The 18,798-nt window shown below is 42.4% G+C and overlaps 1 long non-coding RNA gene and 1 other non-coding gene across 2 annotated transcripts; one reads left to right on the top strand and one right to left on the bottom strand.

Moving 5' to 3' along the window:
* Positions 1-1,588: 1,588 nt before the first annotated feature.
* On the bottom strand, positions 1,589-10,902 carry LOC129492296 (uncharacterized). The gene is made up of 3 exons (XR_008660778.2): positions 10,800-10,902; positions 7,269-7,342; positions 1,589-1,854 (listed from the first exon to the last, which is right to left on the bottom strand). It is a non-coding gene; the product is annotated as an uncharacterized lncRNA (long non-coding RNA).
* Positions 3,790-3,893, top strand: LOC129492371 (U6 spliceosomal RNA). The gene has a single exon (XR_008660832.2). It is a non-coding gene; the product is annotated as a U6 spliceosomal RNA (small nuclear RNA).
* Positions 10,903-18,798: the final 7,896 nt, after the last annotated feature.

Raw genomic sequence — 18,798 nt, 5'->3', positions numbered from 1 at the left:
CATCAGAAACGCCCATTGACTAAAATTTTGAATCCCAAGAGAAGAAGCTATTTAAAAATAGAACATCTCTTTTGCCTTTACTTAAAAGACTGTATGAGCATCATGAAAAGTATGAATTTCAATCTTCGTTTGTATAAGTAGCTTTCGTTAGTGTTTTGAAAAAAATTATGTAAATTTCCTACGCTAAACTAGCTTTGGCCCATCTGATAGTCCCCTTTCTCCATTTCCCCAGGTTACTATGTCCCTTACATATATTTGTGGCCTCAGGGGCAAGGTCCACAGCCAGGGGACCTTCTCTTCTGTCTCTACCACCTTCTATTCCTGTTTCCTTCTCTCTTCTTCCTGCCTTGAGTCACATTTTTTCTTCTTCTCTCATACTATGGTAGGTCAGGCTCTCAGGCAATTTAGATGGCTAGGACTGATAGCATAGCACAGGAGATGGAGAAAGGGAGAGGAGGCGGGGTGGGCGACTCATGCCTGCAATCCCAGCACTTTGGGAGGCTGAGGCGGGTGGATCACCTGAGGTCAGGAGTTGGAGACCAGCCTGGCCAACATGGTGAATCCCCATCTCTACTAAAAATACAAAAATTAGCCAGGCATGGTGGCGGGAGGCTGTAGTCCCAGCTACTAGGGAGGCTGAGACAGCAGAATCGCTGGAACCCCGGAGGCGGAGGTTGCAGTGAGCCGAGATGGTGCCACTGCACTCCAGCCTGGGTGACAGAGAGAGACTCCACCTCGGAAAAAAAAAAAAAGAAAACAGAGAGAGAGATTGAGAGAGAGAAAGGGAGAGGGAAGATGGAATAGTAAACTCTCCTGGCCACGCCCCTCTCTTCCCCACTAACAACCGCTGTTAGTGACTGGTTCCAGCAGTGAATGTGGTATCCTCTTTCAATCCCTCAGTCTATTCTCATGGGTCCTAACTTGCCCTATTCCCATGCTTTCCTCCTCTGGGTTCATGATTTACTCTAAAAACTGCTTTTGTGGGAGAGAATGAGAAGAAATAATAAGGAAACAGCAGAGGGTATCCAGACCGACGGTATCACCAGTATCCACAACCAGGCCCTAGGCTAGGCAAGCCTGGTTCCCTGGTCTAGTTTGGTCAGGAGGTCAGATGTCCAACATCAATGACTTACTGTTTTCAAACCTTAGGTCAGGGGTTTTGTTCCCTCCTGATATGAGGAAGAGAAAGAGGTGGACTTATAGCTGGTAGACAGCAGATGATGACGCGGTGCATAACCCATAGCTAATCTTAGCTTTTTTTTTTTTTTTTTTTTTTTTTTTTTTATGAGACGTAGTCTCGCTCTGTCGCCCACACTGGAGTGCAGTGGCGCAACCTCGGCTCACTGCAAGCTCCGCCTCCCGGATTGACGCCATTCTCCTGCCTCAGCCTCCTGAGTAGCTGGGGCTACAGGCGCCCGCCACCACGACTGGCTAATTCTTTATATTTTTAGTAGAGACAGGGTTTCACCGTGTTAGCCAGGATGGTCTTAATCTCCTGACCCCGTGATCCACCCGCCTTCACTTCCCAAAGTGCTGGGATTACAGGCGTGAGCCACCGTGCCTGGCCTAGCTAATCTTAGCTCTTTAAAAACATACCTGCTTACTCTTGGGAGTAAGTTGCAGATGTGACTTTCATTTCTCGGGTATGCTGTAGAGGAAACAGGGTTGAGAATCTCTGTCCTACTTTACACTATATCCACCTCCCTTAAGTACATTCTTTTCAATTTCCTCCCCAGCTCAGTTGCTGGGATGTTTTCTTGACCTAGTGACATCAGTTACGATGGAAATTTTGGAAAGAGTAGAACAAGGGTGGGTCATCTGGACTCCAAGTGCTCTCTTCTGTGTGTCAGGCATCTGCAGAGACCAAAACAGGAAATTCAGCCTCAGTGCTCAATTATATATTTTCTTGTGAATACTTATTAATTTTAAAATTTGTTACAAAATACATCAAATATGAGAAGATCATGGAGAACAGTATTTCAAATATCCTGCTATCTTATAGCTATTTCAGATTCCTATTTTTTTTTTTTTTGAGACAGAGTTTTTGCAACCTCCGCCTCCCGAGCTCAAGCAATTCTCGTGCCTCAGCCTCTAGAATAGCTGGGATTGCAGGCAAGCCACCACTCCAGCTAACTTTTGTATTTTTAGTAGAGATGGAGTTTCATCATGTTGTCTAGGCTGGTCTCGAATTCCTGACCTCAAGTGATTGACCCGCCTTGGCCTCCCAAAGTGCTGGGATTTTGATATCCTTCACATGGACACTTAGTATACCACAGGAAGGCATCTTTAATAACTTCCTTTCTGTGTTCTGCTCTTCCTCCTGTGCTTATCCTAAAACAGAGCCTTACAGGGTCATAATTTGGAGGAAGCACAGGTATGAGCCACTGTGCCCAGCCATATCAGATCCCTATTCTTGTTTTATTTATTTTATTTTTTGAGACGGAGTCTCGCTCTTATCACCCAGGCTGGAGTGCAGTGGTGTGATCTTGGTTCACTGCTACCTCTGCCTCCTGGGTTCCAGTGATTCTCCTGCCTGAGACTCCCAAGTAGCTGGGATTACAGGCGTGTGCCACCATGCCCGGCTAAGTTTTGCATTTTTAGTAGAGACGGGTTTCATAATGTTGGCCAGGCTGGTCTCGAACTCCTGACCTCAAGTGACCCGCTCGCCTTGGCCTCCCAAAGTGCTGGGATTACAGATGTGAGCCACCATGCCCAGCCATATCAGATCCCTATTTTTGAAGAATCTAAGTCACTAGGTATAGTTGTAGGCACTGTGTATCACTCCCCAATCTCATTAGTTTTTTTCTTTTCCCAGAGGTAACCACTATTCTAATTTTGGAGTTCATCATTCCTATGAATATTAAAAAACTTTAATTACAGACAAATGCACAATTAAGTGAAGAATAGTTTGAATATATTACAACTTTACATAAGTTTATAAAGTTATGTTCATTCCTCTGGGTCATTCCTTTCAACTGCTTCATAATATTTCTCTATGGCTTTAACCCAATTATTGTATTTATTCTCTTACTGTTGGATAGTATTTTAAAAAATAAATAGATCTATGTTGAGATTATTTCAAAAATAGTGCATATTAACTGCCAGGCACTGTTCTAAACACTTGACAAGTACCGATTGATTTAATTCTCATAATAGGACTATGAGGAACTCAATATTATTTCTCCATTTTACAGATGGGAAACTGAGGCACAGAAGGAAGTTAAGTCACAGAGAGAGGTTATTTGCTCAAGGTCACAATATTAGTAACTTGTGGGCCTACTTCCTAGAATTGAAATTTATGGATCACAGGCTATAGGCACCTTCCACCTTACTAGATATTGCACTCTACCAAGCAGTTGCGTAGATAGGAACTCTTGGAGAACAGAGCCAGAAGAAGCCCAGAACTGTGAGGAATAATGGATTAGGAAACCATTCCCAGGATGTAAAACTAGGCCCTAAACTAGGAACATTCTCTGCCTCCAGAATAGGGGGTCTGGCATGGCTTGAATTATTTCTCCCTGCAAATTCATATGTTAAAGCTCTGTCCTTCAGTGTGGCTATGCTTGGAGACAGTGCCTATGAGGAGGTAATAAGATTAGATGAGGTCATAAGAATGGGGCCCCAATCCAATAGGGCTGATGTCCTTATAAGAAGAGGAAGAGACACCAGAGCTTTACAGCTGTCTGCAAACCAGCAGGAGCACCCTCACCAGGAATCAATTTGGCTGGCACTGTGATCTTGGACTTCCCAGCCTCTAGAACTCTGAGAAATAAATTTCTATTGTTGCGATTGCTTTGGCAGCACATATACTAAAAATTGGAATGATACAGAGAAGATTAGCATGGTGTCTGTGGAAGGATGGCATGCAAATTTTTGAAGATATATATATGTATATACACATAGTGGTAGTAGTAGACATGGAGTTTCACCATGTTGTCTAGGCTGGTCTCGAATTCCTGACCTCAAGTGATTGACCCGTCTTGGCCTCCCAAAGTGCTGGGATTACAGGCGTGAGCCACCATACCCAGCCATACATGCATTTTGAAAGGCTGATGCTCTATTAATAATGAATTTTATCCATTTGCATTTATTGCAATTACTTACATGTTTAGATTTCTTCCTGTCCTCTTTTGTGCTTTCTATTTACTATGCTTTTTCTTTGCTCCTTTTTTTGTCTTGATTTAAGTGTGTTTTTTTAAATTCACATTTTTCTTTTTAACTAACGACATCATGCATTCAATTTCTATTTCTTACATTTAACTTGCATCTTGATTTAAGAAAGTCTGAAATTGATCAGCATCACCAGCCTCCTCTAGAACTAGAAAATAATCTTTATTCTTGAAACAGTCCCCATAATAGGTTATTCATAGCTAATATTCTAGTTTCACAATGTTTTGTTTCTTCCACAAATTTGTTACTTTTTATTGTTTTATATGACCAATGCTTACTTAGATTTACCCATATTTGACACATTTGCATCTTATTCCTTTCCTCTGGCCTCCCTCCCTCCCTCCCTCTCTCTCTGTTCCCTTGCATTTTAGAGACAGGATCTCTCTCTGGTGCCCAAATTGGAGTTCAGTGGTGTGATCATGGCTCACTATAGCCCGGAATTCCTGGGCTGAAGCCATCCTCCCATCTCAGCCTCCTGAGTAGCTGGGACTACAGGTGCATGCTGCCATGCCAGGGTAATTTTTAAATATTTTTGTAGAGACAGGGTCTTGCTGTGTTGCCCAGGCTGGTCTGGAACTCCTGGCCTCAAGCAATCCTCCTGCCCTGGCTTCTCAAGGTGCTGGGATTATAGGCATGAGACATTGCACTCAGCCCTCTTCTCCTTCTTCCTAAATTATGTCTTTTAGGATTCCTCTCAGCCAAAGTTTGACAGACGTCAACTCTCTTATTCTTTGTTTGCTTTAAAATGTCTTTAGTTTGCCCTCATTCTTTAGTGATAGTTTATCTTCTTTATCTGCAGAGAATCCTAGATGATAATTATAATTTTTCACTTTGAAGATATTGTGTTTTTGGTTTCTGTTGTTGTTAAGTCTGCTGTTTGTCATTCCTTTGTAGGTAATCTACTTTTTTTTTGGTGTTTAAAATTTTCTTGTTGTCTTGGTGTTTTGCTGTTTATTATAATGTGACAAGGTATAGATTTATTTCTGTATTTCCTGCTTGGTACTTTTTGTATATACTTCCTGAATCTGAGGATTCATGTTTTTCATTAATTCTAGAAAATTCTCAGCCATTTGTTCTTTGAATATTACCTCTCTCACATCTCTTTGTTTCTGCAGGAATTCCAATTAGATATATATTTATCTTCTCATTCTCTCTTCTGTGTCTCTTAAACTCTCTTGAACCCTTTCCGTGTTTTATTTCTTTTGCCTTCTGGGCAATTTCCTGAGCCCTATCATAGTCTACTCTTCTCTTTTCAGCTGTGTCTAAGCTGATGCCAAATTTGACTAATGGGTTTTCTGTTTCAGTGATTCCATTTTTCATTTCAGACTTTTTTTTTCCTTTCTACACAGTCTTCTATGTCTACTTTTCTCCTTTATGTCTTTAATTGTTTTATCATCTTCATTTGATTATTCAGCCACCTGAAGCTCTGAGAGTCTAATGAACTTTGTCACATGCTTGTTACTTCTGCTGGCTCTTGCTCATGATGGATTATTAAGTACTGAGTTGTGTGATTGTATGTTATGAGTTCATCTTCAGCAGGGCTCTATTTGTAGGAATAGTGGTGAGTGTGTCCCTCCTGTGTGGTTTTCTTCTGCCAGGTGCTCCAGTGAGGTAGCTATCCTAGGATCTATTTATGTGTTAATTTTTTGGCTTGGGGGTTCCTGGGCCCTCACATGGCATTGACCCATAATTGACTTTCCAATGAGGAAACTCAATTTTTTTTTTTTTTTCTATTCAGAATCTAGGTAGGCCAGAAGAGACAAACTTCTACGTCATTTCGTTATGCTGGTAGAGAGATATTTTTCTAGTCCACTCTTCCTGTGCTGTAGTGGAGTCAGGGGAGGGAGGATGGGTGGGTCTTACTTCAGCTTCCTACTTGGCAGTCTCAAGTCTCTTTTACTTTTACTTTATCACTGGGTGCATGTTAAAACCAAATTCCTAACATTCGTCAAGATGGAGATAAACCCGACCAATCCAGGTTAGTTGCCGCATCAGCTCACTCGCATAATGCTCTGGTTTTCAGAAACCAAATCTTCATTGCTGAGCTCTGGGGATTTCTCTTACTTTCTTGTAAGCTTAACTATGCATTTATATGTTTTTACTTTTTTTTTCCACAGAGTCTCACTCTGTCACCCAGGCTGGAGTGCAGTGGTACAATCTTGGCTCACTGCAACGTCTGCCTCCCAGGTTCAAGCGATTCTCTTGCCTCAGCTTCCCGATTAGCTGGGATTACAGGCATGCACCACCATGCCTGGCTAATTTTTGTAGTTTTAGTAGAGATGGGGTTTCACCATGTTGGCCAAGCTGGTCTCGAACTACTGACCTCAAGTGATTCACCTGCCTAAGCCCCCCTAAATGCCGAGATTATAGGCATGAGCCACCACAGCTGGTTGCTATGCATTCAAATGGATGTTATATCTGGCATTCCTCTTTGTTAATGGGAGAGTTTTCAAAATATTGAGTCTGTCCTGTTCATAAAATTAGAAATCTTCAGTATTCTAATCTATCAAAGGTCGTTGTCCATACCATACGGTCATAGCCTAATTTCCATACATGGCACACACTTCCACAGGAGCATGCTGCATGTGCCTATGTGTGCACCCACACAATACTTGTTTTGCTCACAGTAGACTCACCCTTAGTGCCTATGTGTAACTTTATCTCTTATGGGATCTCAGTGGAAGAAGTAAAAGTTTCAATGCCTAGAAAAGTATATGGGGTCAGAGGGAGTCCCTTCATTATCAACAGAAACTTTTCAGGAAATATAGCACAGTGGTTAATGCCTGTGTATCACAGAGAAGCCTGTGTTGAATCTAGCCTTTGCCAGTCTGTGACCTTGAGAAGAGTACTCAACTTTTTTTTTTTTTGGAGACAGGGTCTTGCTCTGTCACTGAGGCTGAAGTGCAGGAGTGCATTCTTGGCTCATTGCAGCCTCAGTCTCCCAGGCTCAAGTGATCCCCTACTCAGCTTCCCAAGTAGGTGGTACTACAGGAGTGCACTAATTATTAAAAAGTTAAAAAAAAAAAAGTTTTTATAGAGACATCTCACTATGTTGCCCAGGCTGGTCTTGAACTCCTGGCCTCAAGCGATCCTCTCACCTTGGCCTCTGGGATTACAGGCATGAGCCACTGTGCCTGGCCTTACTCAACTTCTTTATGCTCATTTTTCACATCTGTGAAATGAGAGTGTTAAATGTTGTGAGGATTAAATGAATGATTCAATAATGTTAGTTATTACAGTTATTATTATAATTCTTTATTTGTATGCTTTAAAAAACTCAATCTCTTTCCAAAAGCCTCTGTGGGCCAGTATATTAAGTTGAACCACAAAATCGCCATGTTTGTAGATAAAAAATTATTAGATTGGTAGTTTTGTAAGGCTCAATGTAATACTTCAGAACAGGGATGCTGTTTTGAAGTTGTTAGAGGAAGACACATTCAAAGGATGAGACTTTGATAATAGAAACACAGATTGGGGCTGGGTGCAGTGGCTCACACCTGTCAGCACTGTGGCAGGCTGAGGCAGGAGGATCACCTGAGGTCAGGAGTTCGAGACCAGCTTGGCCAACATGGTTGAAACCCCATCTCTACTAAAAATACAAAAATTAGCCAGGCATGGTGGTGGCCACCTGTAATCTCAGCTACTCAGGAGGCTGAGGCAGGAGAATGAATCACTTGAACCCAGGAGGTGAAGATAGAGGAGTTATTAAGAAATAATTTTTAGGCAGACAGTAAGGGCAAAGGTTTTCGGTGGAAATTTTCCTGTAATAAGAAACAATCCCTGAACTATCTCTTTTCTAACAGAAATGGTGGCTTGAAGGGTTGGGCCAGCAAGCTTCAATATGCAAATGCCGGCCATTAGAAACTGGGTTCACTCAGTATGGCGATTCCTGCCGTCTTTTCCTTGTCACCAGGTGTAGCAATTGTCATGGCCATCTCCAGATAACACCATGTGTTCAGAACATCATGTTACGGGGCTAAGGTGGGAGGGCCAGGTTTTTCTTGGGTTACGTAAAGGACACACCTAGCGGGCCCTATGGAAATCAGACACCACCTCCTCCGGCCTCATATAAGCAGCCACTTTTCCGCCGCACACGGAGTTTTCTTTGTTTGAATACCCCTCCCTCTGTCTCTATACAGGGGAGCTGTTTTCTTCTTCCTTGTTTCTTGCCTATGAAACTTTTCGATCCTTAGAACCACTCCACGTGTGTCTGTTTTGTTTTATCTAAACCAGCACGAGACCGAGGACCCTGGTGTTCCTCCAGTCATTGGAGTGGTATCAGCAAGGTTGCAGTGAGCCAAGATCACCCCACTGCACTCCAGCCTGGGCGACAGAGTGCGACACTGCTCAAAAAAAAAAAGTAACAAAGATTGGGACTCTGGGTCTCTGGGGTTAGGAAGGTCCCCAGGTGTTGAATTTGAATTTCCCATTGGACATTTCTTGGGTTTTATTATAATTTAGTCAGTTTTAGCATTGCCTAATTTACATGTTTTGCCAGAAAATTGCTGAAAAGTTATATATTTCCGGGTATTGAATAGGCCTATGTATTTGAAACAAAAATATCCCATTTTGGAAGTGATCATTAAGAATAGGAGACTTGGTAGTTAGCAGGAGGCTTTTAGATGGTCAGCTCATTAGCGAGTTCCTAAGGTGGCCTGCTGAGTGATTAGGAGAAAGAATTGAGGGTGGATTTGCATACTTCTGGATCTGATCTTCTTGTTAACACTGGATAGCTGATTAATAACTGTGAAGAAAATAAAGGTCCTGCCGGGTGGCCCGCAGGGAGCGATACATAATTAGAGGAAACCTCCCCTGCCAGACAGAGAGCTGCTGCTGCAGGGTTGATGAATAACCTTCTGAGGCCAGGAGTTGGAATTTAGCCGAATTCCTGTCACTTTCTCCTGTAATTTGACTGTGTGATTTACTGACAAGAAAAAGTGGCCCTGCGGAGGTGAGCCTTCCCCACACCGGAGGCTCTCCAACGCTGCTGATGCCTTTTGAATTCACTCCTCTCTGAACAGATCACTCATTAGGTAATCCCTCTGATTTCACTTTCGTGATTTAGGTACATTAGAAAATTAGCAACAATTAAGTCGGCTATGGGAGAGGCTTGAGATATATGGCCTGTTATTTTACAAGAGATAGTTACCACATTCTGTAGCACTTCCTATGATCTCTATGAGACTTGTTTACTCAGTTTCTCTGGTGGGCAGAATTTTTTTTTTTTTTTTTGAGACAGAGTCTTGCTCCGTTGCCAGGCTGGAGTGCAATGGCGTGATCTTGGCTCACCGCAACCTCCGCCTCCCGGGTTCAAGAAATCCCCCTGCCCCAGCCTCCTGAGTAGCTGGGACTATAGGCGTGTGCCACCACACCTGGCTCATTTTTGTATTTTTAGTAGAGACGGGGTTTCACCATGTTGGCCAGGATGGTCTCGATCTTCTGACCTCATGATCTGCCTGCCTTGGCCTCCCAAGGTGCTGGGATTACAGGTGTGAGCCACTGCGCCCAGCTGCAGAATTTAGTTTCTATTCCTACCCCAAAACCAAATGGGTGGCTGAATGTTGACCCGAAATGACAATGTAGTGTTAGAGCCTCTCCAAGGATGCCAGAACCTTCTGATGACAATGGATTACACTTCCCTCTTAATTTCTTCCTTAAAAATTATGTAAGTAATCCATGGTAGCTTCTTTTCTTTATTATTATTGTATTTATTTATTTTTAGAGATGGGGGTCTCACTTTGTTGCCCAGGCTGGTCTCAAACTCCTGGACTCAAGTGATCCTCCCACCTCAGCCTCCCAAAGTGCTGGGATTACAGGCATGAGCCACCACGCCTGGCCCATAATCACTTATGTAAAAGTTAAAAGAAAACCCCCAGATCACCATATTCACACCTTGGTGTGCGGCAAGGCCCTGAGTGAAAAGAGCAGAGATGGAGAAGTATGACTTTCATTATGGGAAAGGCATTTCTATGTAATAGAAAGAAAAAGAAGACTGTGGTTGCAAATGGAGAACTGGTGGTTAAAATACGAGGGATGATTTGGTACTTGATGGGTTCTGTATTCTTCACGAAGTGTGAAGAATGATCAATTGAGGCTACATGGAACAGGAAGTCAGAGTTTTAGTGGAGTGGAGAGTTACGAAATCCTAATGGAGAATGGGAGAAGGGTTTAGTAGAGGAAATTTAAGAAAATTTCTGGGCATGGTTGAGTGCAAATTTGAGGTTGGTCACTATTAATTTGACCTGTTACCATTCTGCCTAAATGGGTGTTTTTCTCCAGTAATAACTAATGTTTCAAGTTCAAGGCATAGAGGAGGTAAGGTGGATATTGGATCTGTGCAGAGTTCAGGTTCTGCTTTGGAAGGAGAAGGTCAAGGAGCTGAAGGTATTTGTAAGACAGCAAATGCATTGCTAGACTATGGAATTGCAGCTTGATGAGAAGGAACGTGCTGGGTAAAAAAAAGTAGAAATGTCACTGTTTTTGGGATGTTGATGAGGTCAAAGAAATATGGGAGGAAATGGAGAAAGTGATGTCAAAGGAAAGAGGTTATGGTAGGAGACAGAGGTTTTTAAATTAGTGCCTTTTAGTTTTTAAATATTTGTTTATTTTTTACATGGACAACGTCTTACCTTGTTGCCCAGGTTGGTCTTGAACTGCTGGGCTCAAGTGATCCTCCTGCCTTGGCTTCCCAAAATGCTCGGATTACAGGCATGAGCCATTGCACCTGGCGGTACCTTTTTTTTTTTTGCTTCATTTCTTTTTTCTTTTTCTGAGAAGCTCAGTGGAAGAGGAGGTATCTTCAGCTTGGATGACTGGAAAGGCTTAATTGAGATGAGATTTAAGTTGGTTTTGGAAATATCTGTATGGGCAAAGAGACTGGAAGTTACGTACGTGAAGCTGTAATTTTGGTGAACACATTATGCAAAGTGGAAACTCACGACACTTGTCTTTCCTTGCAACAAATAACTTGCCCAGGCACTGCTGATGCCATTTTATTATTATTATTATTATTATTATTATTATTATTATTATTTTATAGAGACAGGGTCTCACTATGTTGCCCAAGCTGATCTCAAACACCTGGACTCAAGTGATCCTCCCACCTCGGCCTCCCAAAGTGCTGGGATTCTAGGCATGAGCCACTGCACCCAGCCATAGCTATCTATTTTCTGTGCATCTGTTTATGTATTTGTTGAGAATTTATTATATTCTAGGGCTCATGATATATTCACTTTCGTTAGCTCATTTAATCCTAAGGACTCTATAAGGCAGGCATTATTATCATCCCCATTTTTATATACAAAACTGAGACTCAGAGGCTAAAATTTTTGCCCTCATTCAAATGGTTGGATTTGGATTTGGTTGGAGCTGGGTGTTAAATCTGGTCTATGGACTGTTATTCTTATGTTGAATAACATAATCCGATGGTACACAGACACACCTTAAATTGAAGTAAAATTCACATAACATAAATTCCCCATTTTAACCATTTTAAAGTATGCTGATTTATGGCTTCTAGTACATACACAGGTTGGTGCTACTGCAACTATTATCTAATTCTAGAACATTTCTTTCCTTGCTTCCTTCCTTCCCTCTCTTTCCTTCCTCTCTCCCCTCCCCTCACTTCCCCCCACTTCTCTCTTTCCTTCCCTCCCTCCCTCTCTCTTCTTTTTCTTTTTTCTTTCTTTCTTTTTCTTTCTTTCCTTTTTCTTTTTTATCTTCCTTCCTTTTTCTTTTCTTTCCTTCCTTCCTTTTTTTTCTTTCCCTCTCCATTCCCTCCCTCCGTCCCTCCTTCCTTCCTTCGTTTCTCTTTCTTTCTTTCCCTTTCTTTCTTTCTTTTTCTTTCTTTCTTTCTTTCTTTCTTTCTTTCTTTCTTTCTTTCTTTCTTTCTTTCTCTGTCTTTCTCTCTCTTTCTTTTTTCTCTGTTTCTTTTTCTTTCTTTTATCTCTCTTCTTTCTTTTTTAAGACAGGATCTGTCACCCAGGCTGCAATGCAGTGGTGTGAAGGCTCACTTCCGCCTTGACCTCCCAGGCTCAAGCCTTAGCCTCCTGACTAGCTGGGACCACAGGCATGCACCACTATGGATGGCTAATTTTGGGTAACATAGGGAGACTCCATCTCTACCAAAAAAAAAATAGAACATTTTCAATACTCCAAAAAGAAACCCCATATTTATTAAGCAGTCACTTCCTTTTTACCCTTCCTACCAGCCCCTGGTGATCACTAATCGGTTTTCTGTGTCTGTGGACTTCCATACTTTGGACATTTCATATAAATAGAATCATGTAATATGACAAGCCTTTCGTGTCTGGCTTCTTTTCTTTGTTTTCAAGCTTTGTCTTGTTGTAGCAGGTAACACACTCTGTACACTTTAATGGCTGAATAGTAATCTGTGGTATGGATATACCACATTTTGTTTATCCATTCATCAGTTGATGAATATTTGGGTTGTTTCTACCTTTTGGCTATGGTGAATAATGCTGCTGTGAACATTTGTGTGTGGTTTTTATTCGAACATTTGTGTTCAGTTCTCTGAGATACATGCCTAGGGGTGGAACTGCTCGGTTGTGTGGTAGTTCCATGTTTAGCTTTTCGAGGAACAACCAAACTGTTTCCTACAGTGGCTGCACCATTCACACTTTCAGCAACAACATATCTACGCAAGTCCTCACCTTTTTGAATTGTAAGAATTCTTTTTCTTTTCTTTTTTTTTAGCTTTCATCCTTTTTTTTAAACTTCATAGTATATTTATTAGAATAAGAGATCAGATTTGTTAAACATCTAGGTTAAAATGGTTAAAAGGATTTTCACACAGTATTAGGCACTATACGTGTTGTTTACAACAGGCCCGGTACTTGGATATGGGGAAAGATAAATCTGACATTTTAATGCCTTGATCAATTTGTGACATTGAAAATAATTTCAACATTTAAGAAACATTAATCAAAACTTAAAGAGACATACCACTAAGTATCCCACACAGTATACTGAAAATAAATGTAGAAATACAACCAGAAGTCTACAGATCATCACAGTAGACAGACTGGTGAAGCCCCAGCTATCACGGCAGTGAAGGGCTCTGGCTAGATTTGGATGTAAACTGCTGAATTCTACATGAAAAGCAAATAATAATAATAAAATAACATGATGTACACTTTCTGATGCTCATTTTCATAGCAGCAAAGCATGCTTCACATGCACTGCCTGTGAAGGATTTCACAAAGCTCCCTCCTACTCAGAGAGAAAGTATGCCCTGCAAGAATAAAGTACCACCAAATGTGAAAGAATCCCGAAAACACAGGCAGACAGCCAGTCATGGAGCAAGAACAGCAGTGCAATTGTAAGAATGACTACCCACAGTCACCAAAATTTCACTGTAATTCAGCCTGGCACGGGTTTTGATCATCAACATACACACAAATAGCCCCAAGCACAAGGCCAATCCACTTAGGGGAACAATAATAGTAACAAGAATAAAGACAGTAATATTAAAAATGACAAGAGTAGAATCTTGGCACATGCTGTGTTCTTCATCCTTTGTCACAGGTGAAATGCACATCTGAACAGAGACAGGCATGGGAAGGAGGCCCAAAAGTGACATGGCAAACCACTGGGCAGGGGACTCACTCTTTGCTGCTTCCCAAACACTTAGATGACAGCAGCATGGGTTGGTGTGCTGCGCTGGTTAAGCCCGATGGTAAAGCAGAGCCAAATTGCAAAATCCACTTCCTCAGCATCAGATCTCTTGATAAAAGCATGAACCATGAGTTGCTTCAAATCTGCTCTCTCTACGGGTTTTTAAATTAGGCATTTATTCACAAAATCTTGAAATTCCAGACTGAACACTCCACTGGGCAGTTTTGGAGGAGGCTCGTTGACTATGTAATCCAACAACTCAAAAACTGCCATGGGAGGTCGGCTGTTCATTCCATATGAGCTAGATACAGAGTGCCCATTGGTGTATTTACAATCCCTGAGCTAGACATAAAGGTTCTCCACGTCCCCACCAGACTCAGGAGCCCAGCTGGCTTCACCCAGTGGATCCCCCACTGGGGCTGCAGGTGGAGCTCCCTGCCAGTCCCGGGCCGTGCGCTCGCACTCCTCAGCCCTTGGGTGGTCGATGGGACTGGGCGCCATGGAGCAGGGGGTGGCGCTCGTTGGGGAGGCTCGGGCCGCACAGGAGCCCATGGAGGGGGTGGGAGGCGTAGGCAAGGCAGGCTGCAGGTTCCGAGCCCTGCCCCGCGGGAAGGCAGCTAAGGCCCGCTGAGAAATCGAGCACAGCGCCGGTGGGCTGGCACTGCTGGGGGGACCCAGTACACCCTCCGCAGCCGCTGGCCCGGGTGCTAAGCCCCTCATTGCCCGGGGCCTGCAGGGCCGGCCGGCTTCTCCGAGTGCGGGGCCCGCCAAGACCACGCCCACCCGGAACTCCACCTGGCCCGCAAGCGCCGCGCGCAGCCCCGGTTCCCGCTCGCGCCTCTCCCTCCACACCTCCCTGCAAGCTGAGGGAGCCGGCTCTGGCCTTGGCCAGCCCAGAAAGGGGCTCCCACAGTGCAGCGGTGGGCTGAAGGGCTCCTCAAGTGCCGCCAAAGTGGGAGCCCAGGCAGAGGAGGCGCCGAGCGAGGGAGGGCTGTGAGGACTGCCAGCACGCTGTCACCTCTCATTACCTTCTGTTTCTGGGTAAGAAAGGCCTCAAGGCGCTTTCGCTGCTGCTCATTAAGTTCTAGCTCTTCCAGCTTCTTCTGCAAGACCTCCACGTTGGTTTCCGCAGAGCTGGTCCCGTTAACGACTGCTGGAGCCATAGGGGGCCGGGGTCAGCTGGATGGGCGTCGGCGTCTTCTTGGGCATTTTGGACCCAGCTAAGGCGCTTCCAACTCCGCGGGGAGGGCAGCACCTCTCGCTTCCTCCTGCTGCGCTGCTCCGCGCCCGCTGCGCAGGACCAAGTCCGGGCCGCGTCTGCCTTCGGCGGGGCTGCCTTCTGAGGGTGAGCCTCTCGCGGTCCCGTCAGCGCCGAGGGGCCGGTAGCGGTCTTAGTGGAACCCCGCCTCACCGGCCCGGGACTCGGCTCCGCACGCAGAGAGCGGAAGGTCTGCCCTGCAGGAGCGAGCGGGCTGAACATGCAGTTGGGCAGCCCGGGATTCCGTCCCTCTCTCTCTCAACCAACCAGTCCCTGCGGCTTGGGCGGCCCAACTGGGCGCGCACCAGAGCCCAGTTCCAGCTCCTGCCGCGGAAAGTGCTGCCGCCGCCGTGCTCCTAGTCGTTCCGCGAAGCGACCCAGGGAGGGAATGGAGGCTGGGGGAGGGGCGAGGAAGGGGAAAAATTCTTTATCTGTTCTGCATACTAGGCCTTTACCAGATATATGTTTGCAAATATTTTCTTCCGTTCTGTAGGTTATCATTTCCACTTTCTTGATAGTTTCCTTGATGTGCAAAAGCCTGTTATTTTGAAGTTCAATTTGTCTGTTTTTTCTTTTGTTGCTTGTGCTTTGGATGTCACATTTAAGAAAACTAGTTCAAGGTCAAGAAGACATATACTTATGTTTTATTCTAAAAGTTTTATCATTTTTATTCTTACGTTTAGGTCTTTGATCAATTTCAAATTTTTACATATTGTAAAATTTCAAAAATTTTACAAATTTTTACATATTTCAAATTTTTACAAATTGTTTTCATTACATATGAAATTTACAATTTCAAATTTTTACATAAAATTTTACATAAGGGGTTTGATTTCATTCTTTTGCATGTGAATTTCCAGTTGTCTCAACACCATTTGTTGAAGAGATGATTCCTCATTTAATGGCCTTGACAAACTTGTTGAAAACCAATTAGCCATAGATGTAAGAATTTATTTCTGGACTCTCATTTCTAGTCTATTGATTTATCTGTCTATCCTTATGCCAATACCACACTGTTGTGATTACTGTAGCTTTGTTGTAAGTTTTGAAATTGGGAACTGTGTGTTTTCCTACTTTGTTCTTCCTTTTCCATCTTTGTTTTAGGCTATTCTCCATCTTTATCAATTCCCTATGAATTTTAGAATTAGCTTATTTCTGCCAAAATGACAGAATTTGACAGAGATTGGATCAATATGTAGATCAATTTGGGGAACGTTGCTGATATAGTTTGGATGTTGTTCCCCCAGAATCTCATGTTGAATTGTAATCCCCAGTGTTGGAGGTGGGGCCGGGTGGAAGGTGACTGGATCATGGGAGTGGACTCTTCATGACTGGCTTAGTGCTACCCCCTTGGTGTTGTCCTTGTAGTAGTGAGTGAGTACTTGAAAGATCTGACTGTTTAAAACTGTGTGACATCTTCCCCCACACACTGTTGCTCTTGCTCTTGCCATGTGATGTGCCTGCTCTTGCTTCACCTTCTGCCATGAGTAAAAGCTCCCTGAGCCTCCCCAGAAGCTGAGCAGATGTGCAGCACTGTGCTTCCTGTACAGCCTGCAGAACCATGAGCCAATTAAACCTCTTTTCTTTACAAATTACGCAGTCTTAGCTATTTCTTTATAGCAATCTAAGAATGGCCTAATACAATTGCCATCTTAATAATATTGTCTTCCAATCTATGATAGTGAAATGCTTTTCTATTTATTTAGGTCTTCTTTAAATTTTTTTCAGCAATGTTTTGTGGTTTTCAGTGTATAAGTCTTTGCCCTCCTTGGTTACATTTATTCCTGGATATTTTATTATTTTGGATGATATTGTAAGTGGAGTCATTTTCTTAATTTCCTTTTCAGAGTGTTCATTGCTGTTGTCTTGAAGCACAACTGATTTTTGTGTATTGTTCTTATATTCTGTTACTTTGCTGAATTCATTTATCATCTCTAAAAATTTTATTGTGTATTCCTTAGGGTTTTCTCTCTCTATATATATGTATAAGATCAGGTCATCCGAAAAAGGTTTACTTCTTCTTTTCAGATTTGGATGCCTTTAATTGTTTTACTTGCTTAATTGCCTGGGCTGGAACTTCCAGCACAATGTTAAACAGAAGTGGTGAGAGTGGACATCTGTGTCATTTTCCAGATCTCAGGGAAAAAAACCTTCACTATTTCATCAGTAAGTGTGATATTAGCTGTGGGTTTTTAATAGCTGCCCTTGATCAGGTTGAGGAAGTTCCCTTATAGTCCTAGTTTGTTAAAATTTTTTTTCAATGAAAGAATGTTGGCTTTTGTCAAATACTTTTTATGCATGAAGAGGTTTTCATGTTTTTCTCTCCTTTGTTCTATTAATGTGGTGTATTACATGGATTTATTTCCATATGTTGAATCATCCTTGCATTCCTGGAATAAATCCAACTTGGTCATGGTATATAATCCTTTTACTATGCTACTAGATTCAATTTGGTAGTATTTTGTTGAGAATTTTCTCGTCAATATTCATGAGATATATTGATGTGTAGTTTTGTTTTCTTCTAGTGTCTTTACCTGGCTTTGGCATCAGGGTGATACTGGCTTCATATAAAGAGTTAATAAGTGTTCTCTTCTATTTTTTGGAAGAGTTTGAGAAGATTGTTAATTCTTCTTTAGGCATTTGGGAGTATTCCCCAGTGAAGTCATTGGGTCTTGGAATTTTCTTTGCTGAAAATGTTTTGATTACTGATTCAATGTCATTACTTGCTATGGGTCTATTAAAATTTTCTGCTTCTTCTTGAGTCAGCTTTTGTACTTTGTGTAGGAATTTGTCTCTTTCTTTTTTTCTTTTTTGTTTGAGATGGAGTTTCGCTCTTGTTGCTCAGGCTGGAGTGCAATGGTGCTATCTTGGCTCACTGCAACTTCCACCTCCTGGGTTCAAGCGATTCTCCTGCCTCAACCTCCCGAGTAGCTGGGATTACAGGCATGCGCCACCATGCCTGGCTAATTTTTTTTTTTGTATTTTTAGGAGAGATGGGGTCAGGCTGGTCTCGAACTCCCGACCTCAGGTGATCCATGCACCTCGGCCTCCCAAAGTGCTGGCTAAATGTTTGTTAATTTTGCTTGTCTTTTTAAAAAACCTAACTTTTTGTTTTGTTGATTTTTTCTGTTGTTTTTCTATATTTCATTTATCTCTGTCTAATCTTTATTGTTTCCTTTCTTCTGATTCCTGAGTTTAGTTTGCTTTTCTCTTCCTAGTTTCTTAAAATAGGAGGTTAGGTAATTGATTTGACATCTTTTTTTTATTTTTAAATGTAAGTGTTTAGAGTTATACATTTTCTTTGAGCACTGCTTTCACTGCATCCAAAAACTTTTGTATGTTGTGTTTTTATTCTTATTCATCTCAAAGTATTTTCTAATTCCTTTTGTTACTTTCTCTTTCACCTGTTGGTTGTTTAAGAGTGTGTTGTTTAATTTTCACGTTATTTGTCAATTTTCCAGATTTCCTCCTGCTATTGATTTCTAATTTCATTCTGTGTGGTTGGAGAAGAAACTTTGTGTGATTTCAGTTTTCGAAAAGTCTTTGAGATTTGTTTTGTGGTTTAAATATAATCTATTCTGGAGTTGGTCCATATACACTTGAGAAGAATGCTGGGTATGAGAAGAGTGTCTACTGTTGGGTAGAGTGTTCTATAATAGAGCTCTACAGAGTTTGTTAGGTCTAGTTTGCTTATAGTGTTGTTCAACTCTTTTATTTCCTTGTTGATCTTTTTT

The sequence above is a fragment of the Symphalangus syndactylus genome, chromosome 10 (genome assembly GCF_028878055.3).
Source record: "Symphalangus syndactylus isolate Jambi chromosome 10, NHGRI_mSymSyn1-v2.1_pri, whole genome shotgun sequence".
NCBI classification, from domain to species: Eukaryota; Metazoa; Chordata; class Mammalia; order Primates; family Hylobatidae; genus Symphalangus; species Symphalangus syndactylus.
This window is presented reverse-complemented; position numbering and strand designations above follow the sequence as displayed.